This window comes from Prionailurus viverrinus, chromosome A1, assembly GCF_022837055.1.
Source record: "Prionailurus viverrinus isolate Anna chromosome A1, UM_Priviv_1.0, whole genome shotgun sequence".
NCBI lineage: Eukaryota > Metazoa > Chordata > Mammalia > Carnivora > Felidae > Prionailurus > Prionailurus viverrinus.
The window spans coordinates 29,502,918-29,529,354 of NC_062561.1; the positions used below are offsets into that span (position 1 = coordinate 29,502,918).

The following is a 26,437-nucleotide window of genomic DNA, read 5'->3' on the forward strand; positions in this document are numbered from 1 at the left end:
TAGGAGGCAACATTTGAGATGGGCTTTGAAGTCTGGTTAGGCTTTTGCTCATGGAGATGATACGATGAAAGGCAAAGCATTAAGAAGGAAGCAAGCAGGAGCAGAGGCACATTAACAGTTTGTAGCACATTTTGGCTGAACTGAGGGTACATGTAGGATAGGAATAGGAAATAAGGCTGCAAAAATAGATTAGGGCTTGTAGCAGACAATGTCAGTGCTGGCAGATCTCTGGTATCTTTATCATCCCCCTCAACCACTAGTGTGTTTCCAGTGGCCCATACTTGTGGAGAACTGGAAGTGCTTGGGGGCTTATCCCCTTACCCCTAACAATTTTGAACTCAAAACTGTCCAGTAAAGAGAATAACTTTTAAGCAGGAACTTTGACTTATTCTCTTCTGTATCATCAGCACCTGGAACAGTGCTTGGCACTTGGAGAACATTTAGAAGTGTTTGAATGAATGAATGAAAACCAGGATGTTGGAAGGTCTGTTCAAAGTAAAGTTTATTTTACAGATCCCCTTGACTCTTCCAGATCATTTAGATAGATTTTGGAAGGTTCTGGTTGTGCAGGTCTTTGAATTTGGGATAAGGAATTAGCTGGGAGAAGAGATTTCTTGTGTTTTGATGAAATTAATTTGGTAGTAGTGTGCAGGATAAACTGGAGGCTGGAAAGATTGTGTCTTCCTATTCCTCTTGCTCTCACTCACCCTTTGGGTCAGGCCTTAACTAGGGTGGTGGCGGGAGAATACAAAGGATCAGATTTTAAAAAAAGGCACATTGAAGGAAAAATTGAAGATGTCAGGAAGTAAGCATTCCTAAAAGAAATAGAGCAGTTAAAAAGCATAGACTTTTTTTTTTTTTTTTTTTGCTCCTAGGGTTGGTCAGACAGGAAACTATTATTGCCCACCTGTATGTGTATGTGTCTTTTTGAATACTAAAATTGTACATTAAGTCCAGAGACAAATTTAAGGCTGTCAGACTGCCACCCTGTGGACAGTATGAATTGTGATAAAACTTCATTCATTTGAAATTCACTATTTTAGAGCTGATTATGGTTCTTCCACATCTGTATTTGTGGGTTATGGTAATTGAAAAGTAAAATTAGTTTTCTGAGCTTTTTCAGAGGCTTTTAGAGAAGGGGAGTTTAAAATACAATCAGTTGTTTAAAGTTACAAAGAAGTTAAAGAATGCTGTTTAGATACCTCTTTGCTCCAGAAATTTCCTATCAAAGAGTGTGTTTTTTAAAACATGATGGCATGTTGTAAAATAGTCTTTTTTTCTATTGTACTAATTTTTTCATCCTATGTTATAACATGGTAGATTTTGAGAGTTCTGTTTCTTGAGAAATATGTGAAACTCCCCACCCTCCCCCTTTTCTTTGGCTAAGTGAAAGTGACCTTCCCTTCTCATTTTTTGTAGAGTTGGATTTTATTGTTAGAAGTTCTTCGTGCTTTGATGAATTGCCTTAATTGTATTTATGTAAACAATTTGGATTTTGTTCTGTGTTACTTATGTAGAAGGGCAGTCTGCTCACAAATTAAACTGGTGAGCTAGTTTGCATCAAAATGAAATCATGATTGTGAAAGACTTATTTGCTCTCTGCAACTCAGGAAATGGTTCTGTCTAGAACTCTACAAAATAAAACTTTCCCAGCAGAAGAGCTGTTTTTCAAGCCTAATGTTGTAAATGGCTTGTATTCCCTGAGGTGTCAGGAGGGGTGGAGTGGCCATTTAGCGCTTGAAATTTGTGTTAGCAGTAAAGCAGAATTGAGCTGAAGCAGAATTCTGAGGTCCGCAATTGTGCATGCTTTCTGAATGTGATATCCAGTCTGAGGAGAAGAATGAAGAAGTATCATCTGGACCCCCAGCCCCTTAAGTTACCTGATACTTCATCTTAGGGACCTTACATTTTGGTAATGAAGAGATTTTCAAATTGAGTGTTAATGATTTAAAAAAAATTTTTTTAATGTTATTCATTGTTTAGAGAGACAGAGCGCAAGTGGGGGAGGGGCAGAGAGAGAGGGAGACACAAAATTTGAAGCAGGCTCCAGGCTCCAAGCTGTTAGCACAGAGCCCCATGCAGGGCTCGAACTTATGAGGCCTGAGATCATGACCTGAGCTGAAATTGGACGAACTTAGATGCTTAACCGACTGAGCCACCCACGTGCCCTGAGTGTTAATGATTTTAAATAATTAAATTTTCTCTGAGTTTTTTTCAAAAGTGTAGCATGACACACACATATAATATACTTTAAATTGTTTTATTTTATTTAACTTTTTCAAAGTAAATGTATGGGATTGAGGGTGACCTTTATAAATTTTTTTGCAACATTGTTTAAAAAGTTTATTTTATTCATTTTGAGAGATAGAGACAGAGGGAGGGAGAGAATCCCAAGCAGCCTGCGCGCTGTCAGTAGAGAGCCTGATGTGGGGCTCGAACTCACAGACCATGAGATCATGACCTGAGCCGAAATCAAGAGTCGGAAGCTTAATCAACTGAACCACCCAGGCACCCCTGCAACATTTATATCTCATATTCTATAGTCGATGTATATATACTTTGTAATTTAAGTCTTCATTTAGGTGAAGAATTACAAATGTTTACCTAGGTTTACAAGGTATATTGCTCAGTAAAAAACAGTGTTATTTAGGGTCACCTGGGTGGCTCAGTCGGTTGAAAGGTCTGACTTCGGCCCAAGTCATGATCTCAGAGTTTGTGGGATCGAACCCCACGGGGGACTCTTTGCTGACAGCTTGGAACCTGGAGACTGCTTTGGATTCTGTGTCTCCCTCTCTCTCTGCCCCTAACCCACTTGCATTCTGTCTCTCTCTCAAAAATAAATAAATACTAAAAAAAAAATTTTTTTTTTAAAAGTGTTATTTAGATATTGTTTAAGGAAAGTAACTTTCAAAATACTTCATGGTTCATTTGCTCCTTTCCTAAGTATTGGGACAAAGAGCTAGTAAAGTTAGAGATGGATTTATGTTTTTTTTTTTTTTTTTTTTTTTTTTATTTATTATTTTTTTTTTAAATTTTTTTTCTCAACGTTTATTTATTTTTGGGACAGAGAGAGACAGAGCATGAACAGGGGAGGGGCAGAGAGAGAGGGAGACACAGAATCGGAAACAGGCTCCAGGCTCTGAGCCATCAGCCCAGAGCCCGACGCGGGGCTCGAACTCACGGACCGCGAGATCGTGACCTGGCTGAAGTCGGACGCTTAACCGACTGCGCCACCCAGGCGCCCCTGATTTATGTTTTTTAATATTGAGTGGTTTCATCATCATCATCGCTTTTAAAACTATAAATGACATTAAATTTCTATAAAAAGCTTTTAGTTGGATATTTAGTCTGAACTTAAGAAACTTTGTTATTGTTCAGTGTCTGCCTTTTTATGCTGGAATGGTGACTATTTCAGGAATAATGGTAGTTAACGTTTTCTTTTACTTTTTACATCTGTAAATATAAATGAATTTAAGACATTTTCATAAATGTAAATATAAAACCCTTTGTTCTCTGAAAAGTAATTCCAGCCTAGGTTAGTTGAATTTTGTTAAATAACCACTATTTCATAAGTTTCTGTGAGTGTGTGTGTGTGTGTGTGTATGCGCAAATTTAAAAGTTTACATATGAGTGCAGACCACTCACTATTAAATACATAACTTCTATTTAAAACTTTTTTTTTTTTTTTTGCTTTATTTTAGTTCTCTGGGAAGGTACTTAACTAGTGACTTCTACATTCAGACAGTCCTTATAGTCTTAAATCTTTATTTGTAGTTTAATCTTTTAATTTAGTTAAAGTTTCTTTTGGACTTAAAATCCCAAGACCAGGATGCATTTCTGGTTTAGGATGTGTTGATATATTGCTTTGTGTGAAGCTTTTTATTTGTTTCCAGATTTAATTATATAATTCAAACTCCCAAAATTCTAATGGGATTTGTTTTACTATGACTTTCCTGACATCTGTGTTTATCACTGATACTCCCTTATGCCAAGAAACACAGATGACCCTATTAACTGGGAAGGATGGGGCCTTGCTACTCAATCACCCCCTGAGTAAGGCAGGCAGTCACCCCAGTTGTAAGAGCTGAAGTAGAAAGGAAGAGTGTGACAGAAAGAGATTGACCTCAGGCGGACTCCTAGCACTGTGGGAAGGTACAGGGGTGCACAGAAGCACAGGAAGGTGCCTTCCTGATGGAAGGCAGAACATAGGCGTAAGGAATTCAAAATGCCAAGTGGGCAGTTGACATCAGGGAATTTCAGATATGAGTAGGAATGCCATTTCTTTTTTCGTTTTCCCGTGTTTTTTTGCCATTGCACATGAACCACAATTTTACTGTTCCTTAAAATCCTGCTGTCAAAGACTGTCTCGTTTCTGTTTTCAATACCTTCTAGAATGTCTTAGGTTAGTTTATGGGGAGTATTTTAAGGGGGCTTTTTACCACAGGTTTGTAGGAAAAAGAAAGCACATACATTTTGCATAAAAGCAAAACTACCTACTCATTAGAATGCCTGCTATTAAAAAAAAGACAGGAAATAACAAGTGTTGGAGAGAATATGGAGAAATTGGAGCTCTAGTGTACTGTTCACAGGAATGTAAAATGGCACAGCTACTTTGGAAAGTTTTATGGTGGTTCCTCGAAAAGTTAGAAATAGAATTACTATATGATCCAGCATTCCCATTTATGGCTATCTGCCCAAAGAATTAAAAGCAGAGTCTCAAAGAGACTCTGTACATCCATGTTCACAGCAACATTATTCACAATAGGTGAAAGATGGAAATTACCTAAGTGTTCTTCAGTGGATAAACGGATAAACAAAATGGTATGTACATACAGTAGAATATTTTTCGGTCTTAAAAAGGAAGGAAATTCTGCAATTTGCTACAACGTGGATGAACCTGCAGGACATGCTAAGTGAAATAAGCTAGTCACAAAAAGACACATACTGCACGATTCCACTTATTTGTGGTATCAAAGTGTAATCAGAATCATAGAGACAAAGTAGAATGATGATTGCCAGAGGCTGGGGGAAGGGGGAGTTGGGATTTGTTTAATGGGTAGAGAGTTTCAGTTTTACAAGATGAAAAGAGTTACGGAGATCAGTTGCACAACAGTGTGAATGTACCTATTGCCACTAAACTGCACACTTAAAAATAGTTAAGATGGTAAATTTTATGTATATTTTACTGTAGTTTTTTGTAAAGGGAAATTTGAATTTATATTTGGATATGCAGAATGTAAGGTTATAAAAACCTCTGTAATGAGGTTGAAGTTACTAATCTGGTCGATATTCAGGTATTAGGTGCTGAGGACAGAACCATGAGAAAAGCAGACAAGATCCTCAAGAAGCTTACAGTTTAGTGTGGGAGACAGATACCGACTGAACAAGTAAAAAAGTGTGCTTGAGTGTTACACACACACCAGGGAGACAGACCCCTGACAGAGTAGGTGGAAAGGCTATACTGAAAAAGCTTCTCTAAGAAAATGACATTTAAATAGAGACCTGAAGGATGAGTAAGCAGTGGCTGGGAAAAAGGGAACAAACAGAAAGGGAAGTGAGACTTGAGGGAGTAGCATTTTGCAAATGCTCCAAAGCTGGGAAAGAAAGGGTATCCTTTGGGAGATGAAAGAAGGCCCTGAGGGCTGTGTTGTGTGAAAAGTGGTGGGAGGTGACAGTGGCACATATCAGATTATGTAAGGCATTGTAGGCCATGTTAAGGGGTTTGAATATTATCTTATGCAAAGATGACAGACATTGATGAGTTTTAAACCAAAAAGTATGTTGGTGGAATGGAGCGGAAGTAAGGAGAAAAACTATGTATCTTTTCCTACAATGTGGCTTTTAAATATGAATTACCTACTCAATCTGGTGCTTGAATGTCCGAGGGAAAAATGGTTCATTTGTATTTATTCAGATGATATATTGATTTTCAATGTGGCCTGTTGATGTGGTGACATGTACTTAACAAATTTAAGGGGAATATCGAGGATAATTGAACAGAGGTGATTTTCACCTTTATACTCTAACTTGGTAGTTGAAACCCTAGAAATGGATGGATTTGCCCAGGGAGAGTGTAGAGAGAGAAGGCGGCCTTCAGTGGAATCTTTAGAACCTCTACTGTTCAGTGGGAGGTACGTGGAGGTGGGGCAGAGACGACTAAGGGAAAGTAGTCCAGAATTGGGGGAAAACCAGGACAGAACATTTATCAGGTCCAACAGAACAAGTTCTGAAAGCATTAATTGGGTTTACCTGTCTGGTCATTGACTTTAGTTAGAACAGATTTAGTAGCATAATAGTGGTAGGATTAGATTAGATTAGTATGAGTCTAAGAATGAGTGGGAAATGAAGAAATGGAATACAGATAAATCTTTGAGCAAGCTTAGCTGTGAAGGGAATGAGAAGGAATGGTAGATAGGTTCGAGGTTGTCAAAATTGGGGTTGGGTTTTTTTTTGTTGTTGTTGTTTGTTTTGTTTTGTTTAGAGAGAGCAAGCACAAGCAGGGGCAGAGAGAGAGAATCCCAAGCAGGCTCCACACCCAGCATGGTTCCTGACACAGGGCTTGATTCCACGACCCTGCAATCATGACCTGAGCCAAAATCAGGAGTCGGACACTTAACTGACTGAGCCACCCAGGTGTCCCTATCTTTACCTACATTTAGATACTTGAGATAATTTAAGGCATATCCTTTTTTTTTTTTTTAAGGTTTCATCACTTTTCTTATATATTCTCTCAGCTCAACTTTAGCAGAGTCTTGAAGAATGGGGAGAAAGGATAGTGGGAAACAGTAGCAAAAATAAAAGCAGAGAGAGGTTGGTAAGTCCTGGGGACTTATTTTTCTAATTTGTAATTATCTGAAATCTTAATATGTAGCAGGTTATACACGCTCATTTTAGTATCTTTAAATTTGGGAAATGTCTGTTGAGGTGGTTCACACTAAATTCTAAAGTTCAAAATAGGAGGTTTTTAAACAGTTTGGGATGTTATAGAAATGACATAGGATTCTACAGTGAGAATGGTTTTTAATCCTGGCTTTAAATGAGCACATCATGATTTTTTAGCAACTATGTGTATCCTGTATATTGTTATTTTTTATGATTGGGTGATTCTTCAGATCAGAACTGACTCGGCTGGGGCTATGTACTTAACCTGAGTGGCTTTGCTCACATGGCTGAGGGGCTCTCTGTGTGGCTGTCATACCTTAGTGGTGGCTGGAGGGATCCCAAGCAGCAAGAGAAGTTAAGCTCCCGTGTACCTATACTTGGTAGGCCTGTGCTTGTGTTTTGTTATTATGTTATTGGCCAAAGCAAATCACTTGGCCAATTCCATATTTAAAGGATAGAGAAGAGGCAGAGTGATATTTCACACTGAGAAGTCTGAACAGTTTAGTACCTATTACTTCAGTGGTTTACTGTAAGAAGTAGAGGAGGTTAGCTACCTGGATATCTAACAGAAAAGGCTCCCTGGCGGTGAGAACAGGCAGTGCATAGACCTGGAGGGGAAGAATGCTTGATATGTTCCTGGGATAGCAAGGAGAGGTCAGTATGATGAGAAGAGAGCAAGCAAGCAGGAAGTAGTAAGAGATACAATCATAGAGGTTGGGGCCAGAGTAGGATCTTATTCTTGAAGTTGTTATGAAGACTTCTATTTTTATGTGTGAAAAGAAGAACTACAGGAGGGTTTTGAAGCAGGAGAGTGATATAACCTGACTTGTCTTTTTAAATAGGTTACTTCTGGCTGCTGCTTTGAGAGAATGTTGTAGGGAAAGAAGAATAGAAGCAGGAAGACTCTGAAGTGATGCAGATGAGAGCGGAAGGTGGTTTGCAGCGTGAGAGTAGCAATGAAGTTGAATGATTTTCGGATTTTATATATGTTTTGAAGATTGAACCAACAGGATTTTTTCGACAGGTTGGATATGACTAGAGGACTGAAAGAAGAGTCAGTGGCCAAGGTTTTTGTTGTGAGCAGCTAGAAGTGTTGAATCTCTACCAAGACAACTGGAGACAACTGGGTAGAGTAGGTTTTGGAGGGAAGATCAGGAATTCAGATTTGGATGAGGTAAGTTTGAAAAGTCTATTAGACATTTGAATGGAGTTGTCAAGTTGGATAGAAGAATCTGGAGTTCAAGAGCAAGACCTGGAGATAGAAATTTGAGAACATTGAAATACTGAGAGCGTTGTGTGAGTCCAAGAAATATTTTCTGAAATGATCGTAGATCTAAAATACTTTTAAGTTTTAAAGTTTTCATTTGTACCAGTGATATGGTTTCAAGTAGGGAAGAAGAGCAGCAGAGCAGTTTAGCTACAGCTAAAGTGTATCCTTTGTGATGGTAGTAAAATAAGAGTTTAAAGAAGTCACTAATTGTTCCATGTGTACAGTATTGTGAAATATAAAGCCTGTAGGCTAAGTATCTCATTTGAATATTCCTTTTTACTGAAACAATTACCAGTTTGTTTCTAATTATTTAGAATTAGCTTATTGACAGAAGGTTGTGTAAGTAAAAGCCTGAGAGGGACAGAAGACCAAAAGTTGAGGGAAAGGGCCCTATTTGGATAATCAGTTCTACTCTATTGGGAGTTTTTCTTTTTTCCTCTCCTTCTCTCTCCATGCCTCTCTCTCTGTTTAATTGTATTCATTGTCTGTTAACACAATGAGATGTTCAGGTGTGAGCATGGGGACTAACCCAGAAACTGTGATTTCTTAATGAATATAAAGTTTACTGTTCTTGCCTTGATCCCCAAATAGGGCTTCCAGACCCAGCCTTAACCAACCTATTCAGAGATATCAGTCCATTCAGGAAAGTGAGGAAAAGGCCTTGCTTTTTGTGTAATTTAGACTTCTACAGAAATGACCTGAGAATGGTTTGTTTTGTGTGGAAGAGAAAAAACAGATTTATCATTGAGCCAGTATTTAGTTGACTTCCAAATGTTTTCATTCAGAAAATATTTATTACAGAACTATTGTGGGTCAGGAATGCTATCAGGCTAAAATATGTGACCAGTGAGACATGTAAACAAGTGATTTAAAAACAACAACAACAACGATATGTTCTTCACCAGTTATTCCAGCAGAGTAGTCAGGAAGAGTTATGAAGGAAATCAGTTCATCTTTAAGTCCCAAAACCTGTCAGAGTGCTTTGTACAACAGTACGTAAATGTTTATGTGAATACCTAAACAATGTGATGCATGCATCTATCAGACAATTTTTAAAATACAGAGTGAGGCTCAAAGGGACCAATTCTTTCTTGTAGTGATGGAGAGAGGGGCTTTGCAGGAGATTTACTTGGTGGGGAAGGCCAGCAAATATGGAGGTAGAAAGCATGACATGCTCTGAATTTAGCTCAGCAAAGCTGGATTGTGGGTGTTTGTTGGGAGGTGGAAAGGCCACAAGTGAGGCTACAATAAGGTAGACCAAAGTCAAGATGCAAAAATATCTTATATTAGAATTTATTCTGTGGGCACTGGTAGGCTATTGAAAGTTTTGTTTTTTTAATAGGAATATTAAGAGGTAGGATTTATGAGAAATTCCTTTTTTAAAAACATCATTCTTGAATTGGGAAATCAAATGTTGATACAATTTTTAAAGGTATAAACATATATACTGGAAGTGAATATAGTTAATAAGTTGTATCATTTATGGTACAATCTGTTTTATCCCTTTCAGATAACATATATTATCTTAATGTAGGTACAAACTAGGCTAGGTAGTTAAACTTACACTGAGGGAATGAAAATATGCAGGATGGCATTGGTTGGTTTCTGGAAGAGAAATAACCTATTTTTGCTTCATGAAATTATCGCAAACCTTACTTTTTCTGGTATTTAATCTTTTTAAACCTATTTTGAAGTGATTCTAGGCTTACAGAAGAATTGCATAAATAGTACAGAGCTTCTCTATGTTCTTCATCCAGCTTCTACTAATGTTAATGTCATACACAATCACATTACAGCTATCAAAACTAAGAAATCAAGGGGCGCCTGAGTGGCTCAGATGGTTGAGCATCCAACTCTTGATTTCGGCTAAGGTCATGATCTTATGGTTGAGAGATCCAGCTAGGAGTCAGAATACTTGCTGAGTGTGGAGCCTGCTTAAGATTCTGTCTCTCCCCCTCTCCATCTGCCCCTCCCCCATGTTTGCTCTCAAAACAAAATAAAACCCAGAAACTTAAGAAACTAAGATTGGTAGAATACTATAAACCTTATTAGGATTTTTCATAGTTTTTCTACTGATGTCTTTTTTCTGTTCCAGGATGTGTTGCACTTAGTTGTCTTTGTTTTTTTGAGAGAGGGGGTGCAAGTGAGCGAGGGGTGTGGGGAGAAAGGGGAGAAGCGGGGCTCACGCGAAGCAGGGCTCAAGCTCACCCTATGTGGTACTTGAACTCACTGTGAGATCATGACCTGAGCCGAAGTCAGATGCTTAATGACTGAGCCACCCAGCTGCCCTGCATTTAATTGTTGTGTCTTCTTAATTCTCTCAAATCTCTGATGGTTTCTTGTCTTTTTTTTTGACTCTGACATTTTCAGACTATCAGGCAGATATTTTGTAGAATGTCCCTCAGTTTGATTTTGTCTTTTGTCTTCTATTCTCTCATGGTCAGGGACTAGAGTAATGACTTTTTGGACTTTGGGGTTTTAAACAAATTGTTTAATTTTACTTTTTTTAATATTTATTTTTATTTATTTTTGAGAGAGAGAGTGAGAGCGTGCACAAGCAGAAGGGCAGAGAGAGAGAGAGAGGGAGGGAAACACAGAATCTGAAGTAGGCTGCAGGCTGTGAGCTGTCAGCACAGAGCCTGATGCAGGGCTCAAACCCCTGAACCTGTGAGATCATGACCTGAGGCAAAGTCAGACGCTTAACTGAATGAGCCACCCACGTGACCCAATTGTTTCATTTTTAAAATTATAGAGTAAAATTGGCCTTTAAAAATTATTTTTTGGGAGCAACATATATCAGGTCTTGTTTTTTTTTTTTTTTAAGTTTGTTTATTTTGATAGAGTGAGTGTGGGGGAGGGGCAGAGAGAGAGAATCTCAAGCAGGCTTTGTGCTCACAGCACCCTGATATGGGGCTCAAACTCATGAGCCGTGAGTTCGTGACCTGAGCTGAAATCTAGTTAGACACTTAACCTACTGAGCCACCCAGGTGCCCCCCCACCTTTTTTTTTTTTTAAATCAGGATGTAGAACAATTCCATCCCCCCTCAAAACTCCCTCATGCTCTCTCATTATAGTCACATCCTACCCCTAATCAATGCCCCTGCAACCACTGATAAGTTCTCCAACATTATACTTTGATATTTCAGAGAATGTCATATATTTGGAATCCTAGAGTATGTAACCTTTTGACAATGGCTTCTTTGACTCCTCATAATGTTTTTGAGAGTCATCCAAGTTGTGTTTATCAATAGTTCATTCCGTTTTATTGCTGATTATAAATGTACTTCTAGTATGTTATCTCCTCTCCTCCTGTTTTTTGATAAATAATTGAGAACACATCATGTGTCCTCCTGGTATTATAATAAGCAATTTAAGTGAGATTTTGGTGAAATAGGGATTAGCATGATCCTTTTTACAGAAGTAAAAACATAGGCACAGAGAGTTTAAATAGCCCTAGGTCATGTAATTAGTTAATAGTGGAGCTGGGACCGAACCCAGGTCACCTACTCTAAAGCCCATGCTTTGGACTACATGGCTAGTTGCTAATGTCGGTTTTTTCATTTCTCGATTTTGACCAGCAGTACAATTAGAAATTGAAGTTCGTGTTCCTTTAACATATCCTAAAGTTCCCCTTTTTTGTTTATAGTTATTTTTATTAAAGAGCAAAAATGATAGAATGTAATTTTTTTTCACATTGGTGGGTTATAATATTTAGGGCTAAGCATTCTGTGATTTAGTCCTAAGCAGAAAGTCATGCCAAGTAAGTCATCAGTCCACAAGCAATTATGAATTAACTTTGAGTTCATCTGTTTATGAGAATTAAAGCCATAATACTAAGCTTTTTCTTAATCTCTTTGTAAACAGGATCTTTAATTTGTGTTAGATAATAAATATTATATAAAAATAGACAGAGTCTAAATAGTGTAAATCAGGCTATTTTAAAATAAGAAGTTTGCTTTTTTTTTTAATGTTTATTTTATTTTTGAGACAGAGACAGAGAATGAGTGGGGGAGGGGCAGAGAGAGAGGGAGACACATAATCCGAAGCAGGCTCCAGGCTCTGAGCTGTCAGCACAGAGCCAGACACAGGGCTCGAGGCCACAAACAGTGAGATCATGATCTGAACTGAAGTTGGACGCTCAACCGACTGAGCCACCCAGGCACCCCAAGAGGTTTGCTTTCTACCATAATCTTAAACTTTACTAATGGCAAAAGGTGTCTTTTTCTTTTCTCTTTTTAAAGAGCATGGAGGTTTGGGGTATTAGAGATAAGTTTTTTGAACTTGTGCTGAAAGCCCATTTGCTTAAATATTCTCCTGCCATAGGATTAAAAAAAAAAAAGTTTAAAAAAAAAAAAAGTTTCCAAAATATTGGTATCGGGTTTCTTGTGTTTTTAAAAATATCTTATTAGTGAACTGACATAAATGTAATTGAATTTTGGGGGTAATTATAAAAATTTGCAGTTATTCTGAATATCTGGTAATTTTATGTATTCAGTTAAGTAAAAGTTTGATGAGGAGACTTTATTTTTTAAAATTTATTTATTTATATTTGAGAGAGCAGGAGATGGGCAGAGAGAGGGAGAGAGAGAATCTTAAGCAGACTGTGTGCCAGCGCAGAGCTTGGTGTTGGGCTCCATCCCACGAACGGTGAGATCCTCACCTGAAACAAAATCAGGAGCTGGATGCTCAACCGACTGAGCCACCTGGGCAACCCAGGAGACTTATTTCTTAAATGTAGCCTGGTTGTGATTTTTGTTCTCCACTCTTCAAACTTCTGTCCACAGTCACAGTCGGTCGTACAAGCTGCAGGGTATGGTTCCTGCTCTTGAATGGGTTACCAGTTTATCGATGTATAGATAGACTTGTACAAAATTAACTGCAATACAAAATGGAATGTTCTTGGCAATAGAAATGGCACTGCCTTTCTTAAAGAAGCCCTCCCTCTCAAATCTGTTCTTGACTCATTCACAACAGTTTCTCACCTTTCAATCTCTGTTAAATTCCCTGTAATCTGATGTTTTACTTATCTTTTTTTTTTTTTTTTTTCCTATCATAGCATGGAAACAAAGTTAACAGTGATGTGGGGCGCCTGGGTGGCTCAGTTAGCTAAGCATCTTGACTTCAGCTCAGGTCATGATCTCACAACTCATGGGTTTGAGCCCCGCATCAAGCTCTCTGCTGTCAGTGCAGAACCTGCTTCAATTCCTGTCTCCCTCTCTCTCTGCCCCTCCCCAGCTCATGCTTTCACTGTCTTAAAAAATAAATTAAAACATCAGAAAAAAAAAAAAATTAACAGTGACGTTCATGTTGCTAAATTCAACTGCCATTTTTTTCTCAGACATCATTTTATTTGATATGTCATCAGCATTTGGCACAGTTGCTCAATCCCTTCTTTTGGAAACACTTTTACTCAAATTCCAGGGTAATACCATATTTGCTGTGTTTTCCTGTGATATTTTTGGATACTCCTTCTCAGCCTTCTCTGCTAACTTTACCTCCTCTCCTCTACCTCTCAATATTGGAGTGTCCCAGAGGTCTGTCGTCCTTACCTTTTCTACCTGTAGCTTTATTATTGTATATATGTTAATGGCTACAATTTCTATACCTAGCCCATATCCCTTCCCTTGGCCTTAGGACTATGTCTGCAACTCCAAGGCAATCTGTCCAATTTGACATGTCCACTTGGAGAGCTGATGAACATCTCAAACTTAATGAGTTTAAAACTGAGCTCCTGATGTTTCCATACCCCAAACCGTCATCATCTGTAGTCTTTCCTGGCTCAGTTTGGGCAACAGCAGTCTTTCAGTTGCCAGAAATGGAGTTTTGAAGCCTTTCTTTCCCCACCAACTACTTCCGTCCATTCAGAAATTTCATTGGGTATTCCTCAAAAACATCCATAATTGAGTCAGATCTTCCTCTTATGCTGCCTCCTTTGTTTTAGTCATTATCCTCTTTGGATTATTGCATTAGCTTCTCCTTGCTTCCTTCCTTGCCCCTTTGCAGTGTGTTTTCATCACAGCGGTCAAATCTTATGACTCATATGCTGAAAACTCTCCAACTATTAATTCTCCAAACAGTGAGGCTCTCCACTAGTTCCTAGTACTCTTCTCTTCCTCTTACTCTTCTTATTTTCTCTACTTGACCCACACTGGCCTCCTTGCTTTCCTTAAATGTATCAGTTAAGCTCCCTGTTAGAGTCTTTGTACAGGCTTTCTCTGTCTAGAATGTTTCTTAGATATGTCTACATGGCTAGAGGTCTTTATGCAAAGGTGACATGGCAAAAGTAAATCCTCCCTAGCTAGTCTAAAATGTTCTATTCTTTTCTTTGCTATTATGTTTTTTTCCTTCTTTGTCCTTATCACTAGCATATGTGTATTTTATCTTTTATTTATAATTGACATGCTTTGTATTTAGTCCATAATGTTTGTCCCTTACTAGAATATAAGTGCCATGTGGGGAGGGATCATTTACCAACAGTGTGTCTCCTTTGTTCACTGCTATGTAGCAAGGGCCTGGAAGAGTGCCTGGCACATAGTAGATGCTCAGTAAATGTTAAATGAGTGGATACCTAGGAGTACCTCAGATCAGTCATGAACTTGACATTGGGCAAGTCAGTAATCTCCTTTCCCGATTTTTATTTTTTTAATTAAAAAAATTTTAATGTTTATTTTTGAGAGAGGGAGAGACAGAGTACAAGTGGGGGAGGGGCAGAGAGAGAGGGAGACACAGAATCTGAAGCAGACTCCAAGCTGTCAGCACAGAGCCTGACACGGGGCTTGGACACACAAACCACAAGATCATCACCTGAGCCAAAGTCAGGCTTAACCAACTGAGCCAACCAGGCACCCCTCCTTTCCCTATTTTTAAAATGAGTTTGGGTAGGATTGGTATTTTTAGACTTTCTGAAAACAACAAAGACTTAAATGTATGTAGTATCTCAGTTCCTTGAAGATTTTTGTAAGAATTCAACTGTGTAACAAAAGTTTGAAAACCATGGTAGGTAGTCTAGGTTATTTTATTTCGGGGGAATCAAAGTTTGTTAGTTTCTTTTTTTTTCAGTCATGAATTGATAATCACATCAATTCACATAGTGTTTTTTAAAGGAAGATTCTGTGATAGCAGAGTGAAAGGTGAATTGGAAATAGTTGGTGGTAGGAAAAGGGACAGTTAGGATGTTGTTGCGATATTATTTTTCCTACAGTATGATGCAGTAGCAAAGAAGGATCTTAAGTTTCACTCTAAACTCAATGTAAAAAATAGAGGATTTCCTCTCCACAACATTTAGAAATTATTGAATAGTAAGGGAACAAGCATCTTTTTGAGTGACTGCTGTGTGAAGACCACTAACTACATTGGATGGTAAGGCTGCAGAGCACTAGAGCAGAGGTGCTCAGAAGCATGGCTTCTACCCACATTATTCAGTCTGTTTCCAACAGTAGGCATGAAGCTCCTTTAGGTAATTCACAGGTACATCCCTGGTTACAATCCACTGAAGTAAAGGACACATTGTCTTTAACATTGAATTTATTTATTTATTTATTTATTTATTTATTTATTTATTTTTAATTTTTTTTTTTTTCAACATTTATTTATTTTTGGGACAGAGAGAGACAGAGCATGAACGGGGGAGGGGCAGAGAGAGAGGGAGACACAGAATCGGAAACAGGCTCCAGGCTGTGAGCCATCAGCCCAGAGCCTGACGCGGGGCTCGAACTCACGGACCGCGAGATCGTGACCTGGCTGAAGTCGGATGCTCAACCGACTGCGCCACCCAGGCGCCCCTGTAAAGCACTTTTGAGAGTGCTTAATGCTTTCAAGCCATTTTGATCAATTTACGCTCTTAGAATAAATTAATATTCATCCAGGGGACAGGGTAAGTAGTGCACTAACATTTCAGCTGCTTGGGCACCTTGTCAGATGTACGATGACTTGGAGAGCAAAATTTCACTGTCCACATCGTTTGTTGGCACCTTAGGGTCACCATGTATGGTGCAGCAGGGTGCCTGGCACATGGTACGTTTTTATTTGTGGAATATTTTGGTAAAGAAAACGGTGGCTATCAATTGGGAGCATAGAATCATGAACCGTGATTGCAATGGTAATCTGTTTAAAATAGAGTTTTATCAAGCTTGTGATACTATTTAAAATCATTATGCTATATTAGACTTTAGCTCCTTTCTAACCCTGAATTCTTAAAAAAATTTATAAACCAGGTTAATTCACACTTATTTTTCTACTGAACTTTGAATTTTCTAGATTTTATGTTTAGTGGACTTGTAAATCTGCATCTGATACTGCAGTTTGCTAGCTTTTCCAGATTACATAGCAATGTACCCCTTTCATGTAAGGGTTAATGAGTAGCCTGGTTAGACTCACCAGTCCATTGTCACACTAAAAGCCAGAAAATTTGCTGTCTCCCTTCCATTCCCTCCCACATTTTTTTTTCTTTTCATAGTTTTATTTACTTGATATATTAATATAATTTTTAAAAGTTGAGATTTTATTTTGTAAAACAGCATACGGTTTTAATTTTGTTTCTGTGTAGATCCTGAGTTCTATTTTATTGTTAATGTTAAATTATGGTAATTAACATGAGCTGAATAATGGTTTAATCAAGGTAGATCTTGCTCCTTGGCTCTCTGTCTCTCCTTTTTCTGTACTTCTCCTCTGTTTTTACCTGTAGATTTGCATGTTTGACCTAGCAGAATAATTGGGTCCACAGCAACATGGGCGTGCCTCCCTTAGAAACACTTAGTTTCATGTATGACTCATAGGCTGAAGCACAGACACCACTTCCCCAATCTACAGGAGCCATTTTAACAGCATAAAACTTGCCGGATTGCTTTTTATTTTCAAGCCCAAAGGACAAAAAGAGAACGAGAATATTTGAAGGTAACTTGTTATGAGTTTGTGTGTTTGCTTCTGTCTGTTTCCTGAGCTGATAAACGGAGGGTGGTTCTTACCTGTCGAAGAACATGGCTGAATGTGTTCTTTAACTCTCTGAAAAAAATGTGTGTAGTCAGTCACATGCCTGATTGCACTTAACTGCTAGGGGGAAACAAAGCATTCAAATTCTGGAAAGTTTTAGATCTTCTTAGAAAAGCATTTTTTTTATATTTTACATAATTTGTTTTCTTTGTTTGCCCCCTGTATGACTTGAGAATAAAGGAGATTTTTCTTTCTTTTTCATACTACAAAACAAACCAGTCAAGTTTTCATTTAAAAAAAAATCCAGTTGTATTTGTGGGATAGCTAGAAGTTACAATTAAGTAAATTCATGTACTATGCGTGTGTGATGTTAAAAAAATTCCGAGGCAGTGGTGGTGTTTTGGCATTTTGGTTAAAGGGAGGTTTGGAGACAACTTGGTCATAGGTATTGCTCATTGACTGTTCTTTCCTCTTTTTTCTTAAATTAATGAAATTATAACATTAATTTTTGAAAACTAAATAGAAGTTTAAGGAAAATGAAGCCATTTAGATAGATAATAAGTAAAAGTGATTATTAGATAAAGAGGAAGAAAGAGTAGACCAGTTCATTTAGTATCATAAAAAAATAATAAAGTTTTATAATTCACACTGGAAACTTATTCTGAGAAACAACCTTAGATGCATGGCTGGCTTCTGAGGAAGCATGTAGTATTTCAATTTGTGTGTAAAGAAAAAGTAAAGAATATTGGCCTTCCCTCTATACTGTTGTTGTTAAAATTTGCTTGTTTTGAAGAAAAAAAGTAATACCTTTTGTGTGAAAGAAAAGATTGCTTAGTCTTTTCCTGGAATATTTATCATCATTGAAATTACGAAATTTTGGCTAGTGTATATTCTGGTGTGCCTTCAAGTTCTAGGTCCTCTGAGAAGCTGAGTGAAGTAGTATTTTACTTACGAAAGTTATTTATGAAATTAAAACTTGAATGCAAGTAAAATTTGAATATGCAGGGATTATGAATAAAATATTTGGAAATAAAACTTAAGTCATATATTATTGACTATAATGATGTTTAGCTAGTTCTTTGGAAATTTGCTGTTACTGACTTTCTAAGTGCTTAAAGGCCTATCCGCTGAAAGGGAAGATAGAAAGGCAGTTAGTTACTACTTCATACTCTTGGAAAGGATTTTTATATTAACAGGTCTCAGTTTTGTGGTTTTGCAGGAAAGACATAGCAGACATTTTACCAATTCAGCTCTGAGGCATTTGCTATCATCTTTGTTTGCATCTTGCTGGTTTAGTCAGCCTTTGAGTAAGTAGAGCCTGTATTTACTTCTAGTCTGGTCTGTGTGAAAAATCTAAGGAAACTTTTGGCTTTTTTTTTTCTTTTAAGTTTTTAAAAGCCAGTGACCCATGAGAGAAAAATCTAGGGACAAACAACTAAAGATTTTATTTATTAAAGGGAAGTAGAAAGATTTAGTTTCTTAAAATTAAGCAGCTGGTATAAATAAAATAGATACTGATCATATATTTCAGTTTCTTATTATGTGAAGAAGACTGAAGTGGGGCTTCAAGGACAAGGGAAGGAAAAAAAAAAACAAAACATGGAAGCAAGGGAAGGCCAGAAAGACTTACTTAGCAGTCTTCTTCCCACTGTTTTCCTTTCATAAGGTTGAATATAAGTGTAGATCGAGTCATCAGAATGAAACTTAGAATTACCCATTTAAAGAACTTGAGCACTGAAAAACACTGCAGATCATTCAGCTGCCTCACTTGTATAGATGAAGAAACAGTGGCCCGAAGAGGTCTTGTGACTTGCTCAAGGTTGTGCAGTGCCTAATGGCAGGGCTTCCAGCCCGGAGCTGCTCATGCTAGTCCACGCTAACAAGTGATGCTTTGTTTGAAATGATCTGTGTTTCCTTAAGAGTAAATAAAACCTTAATTAAGTTGCTTGGTGATAAGTTTGGTAATAAGATGTACCAAATGAATTAACCAATGATCTTGAAAATGTGTTCCAACTAGTTTGTTTTTTCATCAGAGAGAAGATGATGCATTTGTTTAATTTCTACAACAGCTTTTTTTTTTTCATTATTAGCATTTTTTCATAGTTGAAGCATTGTTTGTGTCGTTGCTTATTTAAGATGAATCCAGGGGGATGGAATTATGAGGAGTTGGGAATTTACTTTGAACTTCAGAGCCAGACAGGTTTATTTCTGCTTTAGTTTTATCTCTTGTTCTTTTAGGAGGGCAAATACTGTTTAATATGATGCCTTGTTATATTAAAGTGTATGTGTGTGTAAAACCCTGCATATAAGTTTACAAAGTCTACAAGTCTCTAAACTTTAACATTACACTCCTCTTGAACTGAACCTTTCCAGAATTAGTAATCTCATTCCATTTGTTTGTCATATCTTCTCTCCTCCTTTGAGAGTTGACTATACATACTAGGCACATTAAGAAACTAATGGGGAATACAAAATCTTTGTTAACTTTTTGATATATTTTATTGGAGTGGTTGAAATTTACTTTCGATCTGCCTTTCTTTAGGTCTGAAATTTGGTTTTTTAAATCACTTTGCACGTAACTGTTGCATCTCCTACGTCTCCAAGTCCTCTAACCCAGTTCAATATCAGACCCTCCACAAGGTGGTTTTCATTGTCCTAAGCAACAGAGAGCACAGAAACAGCCAGAAAACATAGGCTCTCTCCTCACAAACTTAGATTCTTACTGGGAAAACAGGGTGTGGTAACATCAGTAAAATAAGAATGGAACCAAGCCACCAAGAAGTTAAATTCAGGTTCAGACTATTTGCCTAAAGGTGAAAACATGACTGCAACTTAAAATAGGGAAGTATATGGATCTTTAGGAATTGTTAGTATTGAAGACTGAGTAGCATTTGCCTAGCTTAAGGGGAGTGCCTTCACCAATAAGAATGAGAATGTAAGCTCTTTGAGGTGAGAAATGTTTTATTTTTTTGTCTTTTGGAACCTTTGACAAAACTACCAAGCACATATTAGTAAACAGTTACTATTTGCTGCATCAAACCCTTAGCTACTCAGTTGGGCAAATTCTGCTAAAGTTAGGGGTGGCAAATCTTTAAAAGTCATGTGGCCCTCAGCGTAGTCTGTCTGGTGTCGGCACTTCCTAACCAAAGAAAAAAATGAAAATCTACTTGGTAGTATATGTTTTAAAGCAGTAATTTCAACCTTTGGTGTAATAGAGAATCACCTGGCTTCAACTCCTGAGATTCTGATTCATTAGGCCTAGAGTTTGGCTTATCAGTTTGCATTTGTAATAATTACCCTAAATGATTGCGGTGCAAGTGCTTGTAGGCCACACTTTCAGAAAAAGTACATGTTTAGGAAGAGCAGTTACTTAGCATTTTAATATTCGAATTTTCAAGCACCACTGATATTTTGAAGGCCACAGCCTCTGCTAAGTAAAGAAAGTGGCTGGAGTAGTTTATTATCAGTATTATAACTTATTTACCCTCTTCTCCCTCGCCCAGTTTTTTCTTTCTTTATTCCATTTTTTGCTGTTCTGTGTCTGTCAACTTTGTGGCTTTCCCTTTTTCTGCTTCTCTAATTCTGCTTCTCCTTCTGCTCCCAAACCCACTGCTATATTGACCACAGTAAATAATTAAACTATTTTTTTCAAATGTAATTAACCTATTTTTTATCTCAGTAAACCATTGCTTTTTCGATGTTAGTTTTTTTTAGTTCCATTTGGTGTTTCATGGCATCTCCATTCCCTGATCCTTGGGGTTCTAGGCAAAACATCCCTTCCTGATTTAGGGTAGCATTCACAGCGTTTGAAAATCTTTCTGTCCTGGGAAATACACTATTATTATTTACAGTTGTTTGAGTCTGGGAAGGAGGTTTGTTTATTTATTTATTTATTTATTTACTTACTTATTTTTAATACCGTGTGATGCTTGGACATGATCGAGGTTTCTTTGGACATTTAACTCTATCACTGATTGCATATTTGTAGGCTTTATCTTACATTACATCCCATCTAATGGGACAAAGGTATTCACAGACTCTTGTAAAGTTGTAAAGAATAGTCCATTAGTTGAATGGGGTGAAAATAATTATTGCTTCCATTGTTTGGCTAGAATATTTTGTTCCTTTGCTTAGCAGCTGCTTCATTTGGATGGTAGAAATTGAATTAGTAATCTCATTGAGTCAACTGAAATGATTACGGCAGTTTTCAACTGTTGGAGTAATCTGTTTCTCCCATTAGTATAAGAACCTACTTAAGAGAAAGTTTTTCATCTCATATCTATCTTTGTGTTTTCTCAGATGGTCGGTATACTATAGTAAAAGTAGCTCTTGATCTATACTACAAGTGTCTAGGCATTTCACCCTTTACAAAAATGTAACTCATTTGCTAATTGCTCTGTTGGTGGATAGAAAGAAATTACGCAGCAGATCTTTGGTCGTATAAATTTCTCTGCAGAAGCATTTTGATTTCCTCTCTTCCAGTTATAAATATCTGAATTAACACCATTATCGTGAGAACACTCTTCCTAAACTTCTGTTTTCACTTTCATTCTCTCCCTGCTATAGGAATTCAGCTATCTTTTCTTTCATTTGCTTTTTTAATTGATGAATAGTAGGGTGTCAGCTCTTTTTCGTGTACGTGTTTTACAGCGAGCCTGTAATGAAAAGCAGCCTCCCTCCTCTCCCCCTTACCATTCTCAGTCCTGCTCCTCAGAGGCAGCCACTTCTTAGAGAAGTTTTGGGGTTTTTTAAAAAATTTATTTTCTTGGATCTATCCTTGTCCAGCCTTTTACTCTTATAGTAGAAGTTCTTCAAGGTAGCAGGAACTAGTATGATTTTACAAGGTAAAACATCATGTGAAGTTCATTATCTGATGGATGCCCAGTCATATAGAGCCTTGTGTTTATGCAGAATTGTATACTTTAAAACATTTAAATTAAAGGAAATTGGTTATTTTCTGTGTTTTAGAAAAAACAGTCATATGAACAGTGAAACAAATTTTACAGTAAAACTATAAATATGAGGTGTTGAATTAATAACTGTTAGTTTGTGTGAATCTTATTTTTTTATATCAAAATACTAAATGGAAGCTTAGTATTGTAATGGGGCGATTAATTTTCTTTTTTTTTTTTAACTGAAATGTGCATGTAGGAGAATGTATAAAACATGGACTGCTCAAATATAATTGCAAAGTGTTTACCCATATCACAACCTAGGTTAAGAAATGGGCTCATTATGTTAGAAGTCCCCCACTCCTGTCCCATGTTTGTTTCTCCTTAAAAATGATTACTGTCCTGACTTTTTTCATTATACTTTTACCCCTTTGAACTGCATGTAAATGGAATCACACCATATATATTCTGTAGTGACTTGCTTCTTTCATTCAACTCTGTGAGATTATTTTAATTAATTTTAATTGCCATGTTATATTCCATTGTCTGTCTAGACCAGAATGTATTCACTCTTTCTTATTGATGACATTAGATTATTTCTAGTTTGGAAACATTCTTGGACATGGTTTGTGGAACATATGTGCAAGAGTTCTTTAAGGCGGTATCATCACATTGAGGTATGAGAGAAGTTTACAAAAAGTATGGAGAGAATGGATAGTTTAAGATCATTTAGAGTTCTTCATTATCTTTCCTAGGAACACATGCCTGCCATTGATGCCTTCTTACCCATTCAGCATCTTACTTACTATGGTGTATTGTCCTGGGGGATAAAATCCTTGAGGACCCTAAACAGATGGGCAATTGACGCATTTCAGAGTATGTTGCAGACATCAATATATTTGACCACTAAACAGTTTACCATGCCTGTCATTTATTAACTGGAGTTATTTCAAACAATTTTGAATTAAAATTTTAACACAATAGATATAATATGGTCCCAGTTATATACATAAAAACAATATGATTATTGATACATATGTATTAAAGGTATAAAAATTGGACAGATAGGGACAACATCAAATTTAGGATAGTTGGGAGGGATAAAATGAGATTAGAGAAGGGATATATAGGAGTCTTTAGCTATATGTGGCCTTTTTTTCTCTTAAGAATCTGAAGCAGAATATGGTAAGATATTAGTATAAAGCTATTTCATAATAAATTTTCCTGTCTAAGGGATAGTTATTTTTGTCCCACATTTATAAATAACTGAAAAATAATGTTCATTTGATGAGAAGTCGATTTTTATTTTTTAATTTTTTAGATTTTTTTATTTTTAGAAGGTAATTTTTAAAAATGGTGAATAAGCTCTATCTACATCATAAAAAATATTAACTTCCTGCTTCACTGAATGATTAGCTAGATTCAGAACTAAGTTACATAAGACTGTGTCTATCCCATACAACTAACAAGATGGCCCTAGACATACTTCTCATGGATAACTTCCAGCTGAGATCCATTAACAAGTTGGAACTATAGTTTGCCAGAAATAATTTAATATTTAGAACCATCCCACATTCAAATATTCAAAAACACATTTCAGAACGAAAAGATTCATAAAACACAGTTGGTAGAGGACTAATTGACACTGATGAACTAATACCCTAAATTAGACTTTTGCATCTAGCCAGATTTATTGGCATAATGGATGTTTCATTTGGCTTCCTTAAAATCCTTATTATAATGGTAGCATTTCCTGTATCTTTAGTGGGTTTTTGTTGTTGTTGTTATAAAATTGATGTGGATTCTCTATGTAAGGGTTCTGAAATTTAATAATTGTAGGAATTGCTATAAAAAAGTGAAAGCATAGATCTTAATCCAGGTTTTTGCTTTCATAATCATCTCTTGGCTCTCTTTTCTAAGATATTTCCCACAGTGTATGTATAAGTAGTGGCAGGGACAAAAAAAAGAACAAATGAAATTAGAAGTCACAGGATTTTATGGTTCAGAAGGATTCTTTTTTTTTTTTTTTTTTAAATTATTTAGTGTTGAAAAAGAGAGTGAGTGGGGGGGGGGTGGTAAAGGGAAGGGGATGGGGGATCTGAAGCATGCTCTACACTGATAGCAGAGAGCCCCATGCAGGGCTCAAACTCATGAACCATGAGATCATGACTGAGTCAAAGTTAGACTCTCAACCGACTAAGCAACTCAGGCATTATTCTTGATGCTACGGAATATATCCATGAATAAAACATAGAAAATTTATTCATAAATTACGTTCTATTAATTAACACCCATTTAAGATGTATTCTAATGTATACAAAGATAAGAAAAGTTACAAATAGATTAGATTAGTGGTCCTCAAAGTGTTTTTTTGGGATATACAGAGATGAAGAAAGCATACTAGAACTTAATTTTCAAAAGCTTTATTTTACTGGGGAAAAACTGTATCTCAGAGTTTTCTTTTCAATATAGTATTCTTCTGAGAGAGGATCTCAGTAAAAGGCATTTAATAAATAATAGCCCATCCTTGTAAAGAATTTGTATATTGACAGATATAACCCATGGAAACAAAAGCTCTTTGTGGTCCTCAGTAACTTTTAAGAGTATAAATGGATCTTGACACTAAAAGAATGTTGCATGATTGCAACCGGTGGTTTAAATACCATTCTTACAGATTTTTCCCTTCATTCTTTAATTTAGGAAACTATGGTTAAGTAACTTGCCTAAGAGTAATTTAATAGGTCACTGATGCTTACAGCATTTGATTTAGTCCTTTTTCCTATTAATAATAAGGGAGAGTTTTACATAAATTAAATCAGAGTTAAAAAAAAAAATCACAAGTGTTCTAGACCAGAACTAAAATAAAAACATCAGTTTGGAGGTTTTTTCCCCAATGATGAAGATCTTAGATGATCACTTTTACCATATATTTATTTGTGCCCTTCCAAGTTCTTTTTACAACGACAGCAAAAGTTACTAAAATTGGGGTATTAAGTTACTTATATGTAATACATTAGAAGGTATTAATTATAGTGATTATATAAATATGTAATGTATATTTAATATAATTACTTACACTTATGTTTAAATATTATGTTTAATGTTAAAATATTACATTGTAGTAAAGGAATGCAAATTAAATGAAATTACCTTTTTTGCCTATCATACTGACAAAAAGTTAAAGTATTGCAGAATGGTGAGAACACCATGAAATGTGTTTGTGTGTATTCTAGTGATAGAAGTATTAACTGAAAAACCTTCTGGAGAGCAATTGACATATCAAATGTTTTGACATAATGATCTCAGTTGTAGGACTCTGTCTTAAAGAAAATTTAAGGATGGGAACACAGAGTAAGCTCTGAAGATATTTGAACCACTAGTTTTAATAGTGTAGCAGTTTACAAGTTTATACTTTATATCTTCTCAAAATTTGTCTTCTTTATACTCTTAAAAATAATGGAGGATCACAAAGAGCTCTTATTCATGTGAGTTTCATTCATCAGTATTTACCAGTATTAGAAATTAAAACACAGGGCACCTGGGTGCCTCAGTCGGTTAAGCATCCAACTTTGGCTCAAGTCATGACTTGCAGTTTGGGAGTTTGAGCCCCATGTCATGCTCTGTGCTGACAGCTCAGAGCTTGGAGCCTGCTTCAGTCTCTCTCTCTCTCTCTCTCTCTCCCTCTCCCTCTCCCTCTCCCTCTCCCTCCCTCTCCCTCCCTCTCCCTCCCTCTCCCTCCCTCTCCCTCCCTCTCCCTCCCTCTCCCTCCCTCTCCCTCCCTCTCCCTCCCTCTCCCTCCCTCTCCCTCCCTCTCTCCCCCTCTCTCCCCCTCTCTCCCCCTCTCTCCCCCTCTCTCCCCCTCTCTCCCCCTCTCCCTCCCTCTCTCCCCCTCTCTCCCCCTCTCCCCCCTCCCTCCCTTCCCCCCTCACAAACACACACACACACACACACACACACACACACACTCTCTCTCTCTCTCTCTCTCTCTCTCTGTCTCTCAAAAGTAAATACACATTAAAGAAAAACAATTTTTAAAAAGAAATTAAAGCACAATTTAAAAATATCGATATATTGGGGTGCCTGGGTAGCTCAGTTGGTTGAGTGTCCAACTTTGGCTCAAGTCATGATCTCACAGTTTGGAAGTTCAAGCCCCACATTGGGCTCTGTGCTGGCAGCTCGGAGCTTGGAGCCTGCTTCAGATTCTGTGTCTCCCTCTCTCTCTGCTCTTCCTCTGCTCACACTCTGTCTCTGTCTCTCTCTCTCAAAATTCAATAAACATTAAGCAATTTTTAAAATATTGGTACATTAATTTCTTAAAATAATAAACTCATTACATGTTAACTTAATTATTTTTATAAAAGACAACTATGTTTTCAAAAACAAAAACTGTATGGGAAGAAATGCAAATCTTTAATCTTTGGCCTAACAGAAGACAGCTAGATTTTCATATCTGCTTCTACATTAA

At 37.0% G+C, this 26,437-nt stretch overlaps 1 protein-coding gene across 5 annotated transcripts in view; it reads left to right on the forward strand.

Moving 5' to 3' along the window:
• The window catches only part of ELF1 (E74 like ETS transcription factor 1), a 106,419-nt gene that overhangs the window by 5,116 nt on the left and 74,866 nt on the right, over window positions 1-26,437 (forward strand). For 2 of the 5 annotated variants that reach the window (XM_047868266.1, XM_047868317.1), the window contains exon 1: window positions 16,921-17,044. The exons of 1 other annotated variant lie outside the window; for it this stretch is intronic. The gene's annotated coding sequence lies outside the window, so the exon portion shown is untranslated. Of the gene's footprint in view, window positions 1-7,724; window positions 8,057-16,920; window positions 17,045-26,437 lie in introns of those variants that run through there. 2 more of the 5 variants (XM_047868290.1, XM_047868300.1) reach the window with 2 other exon arrangements.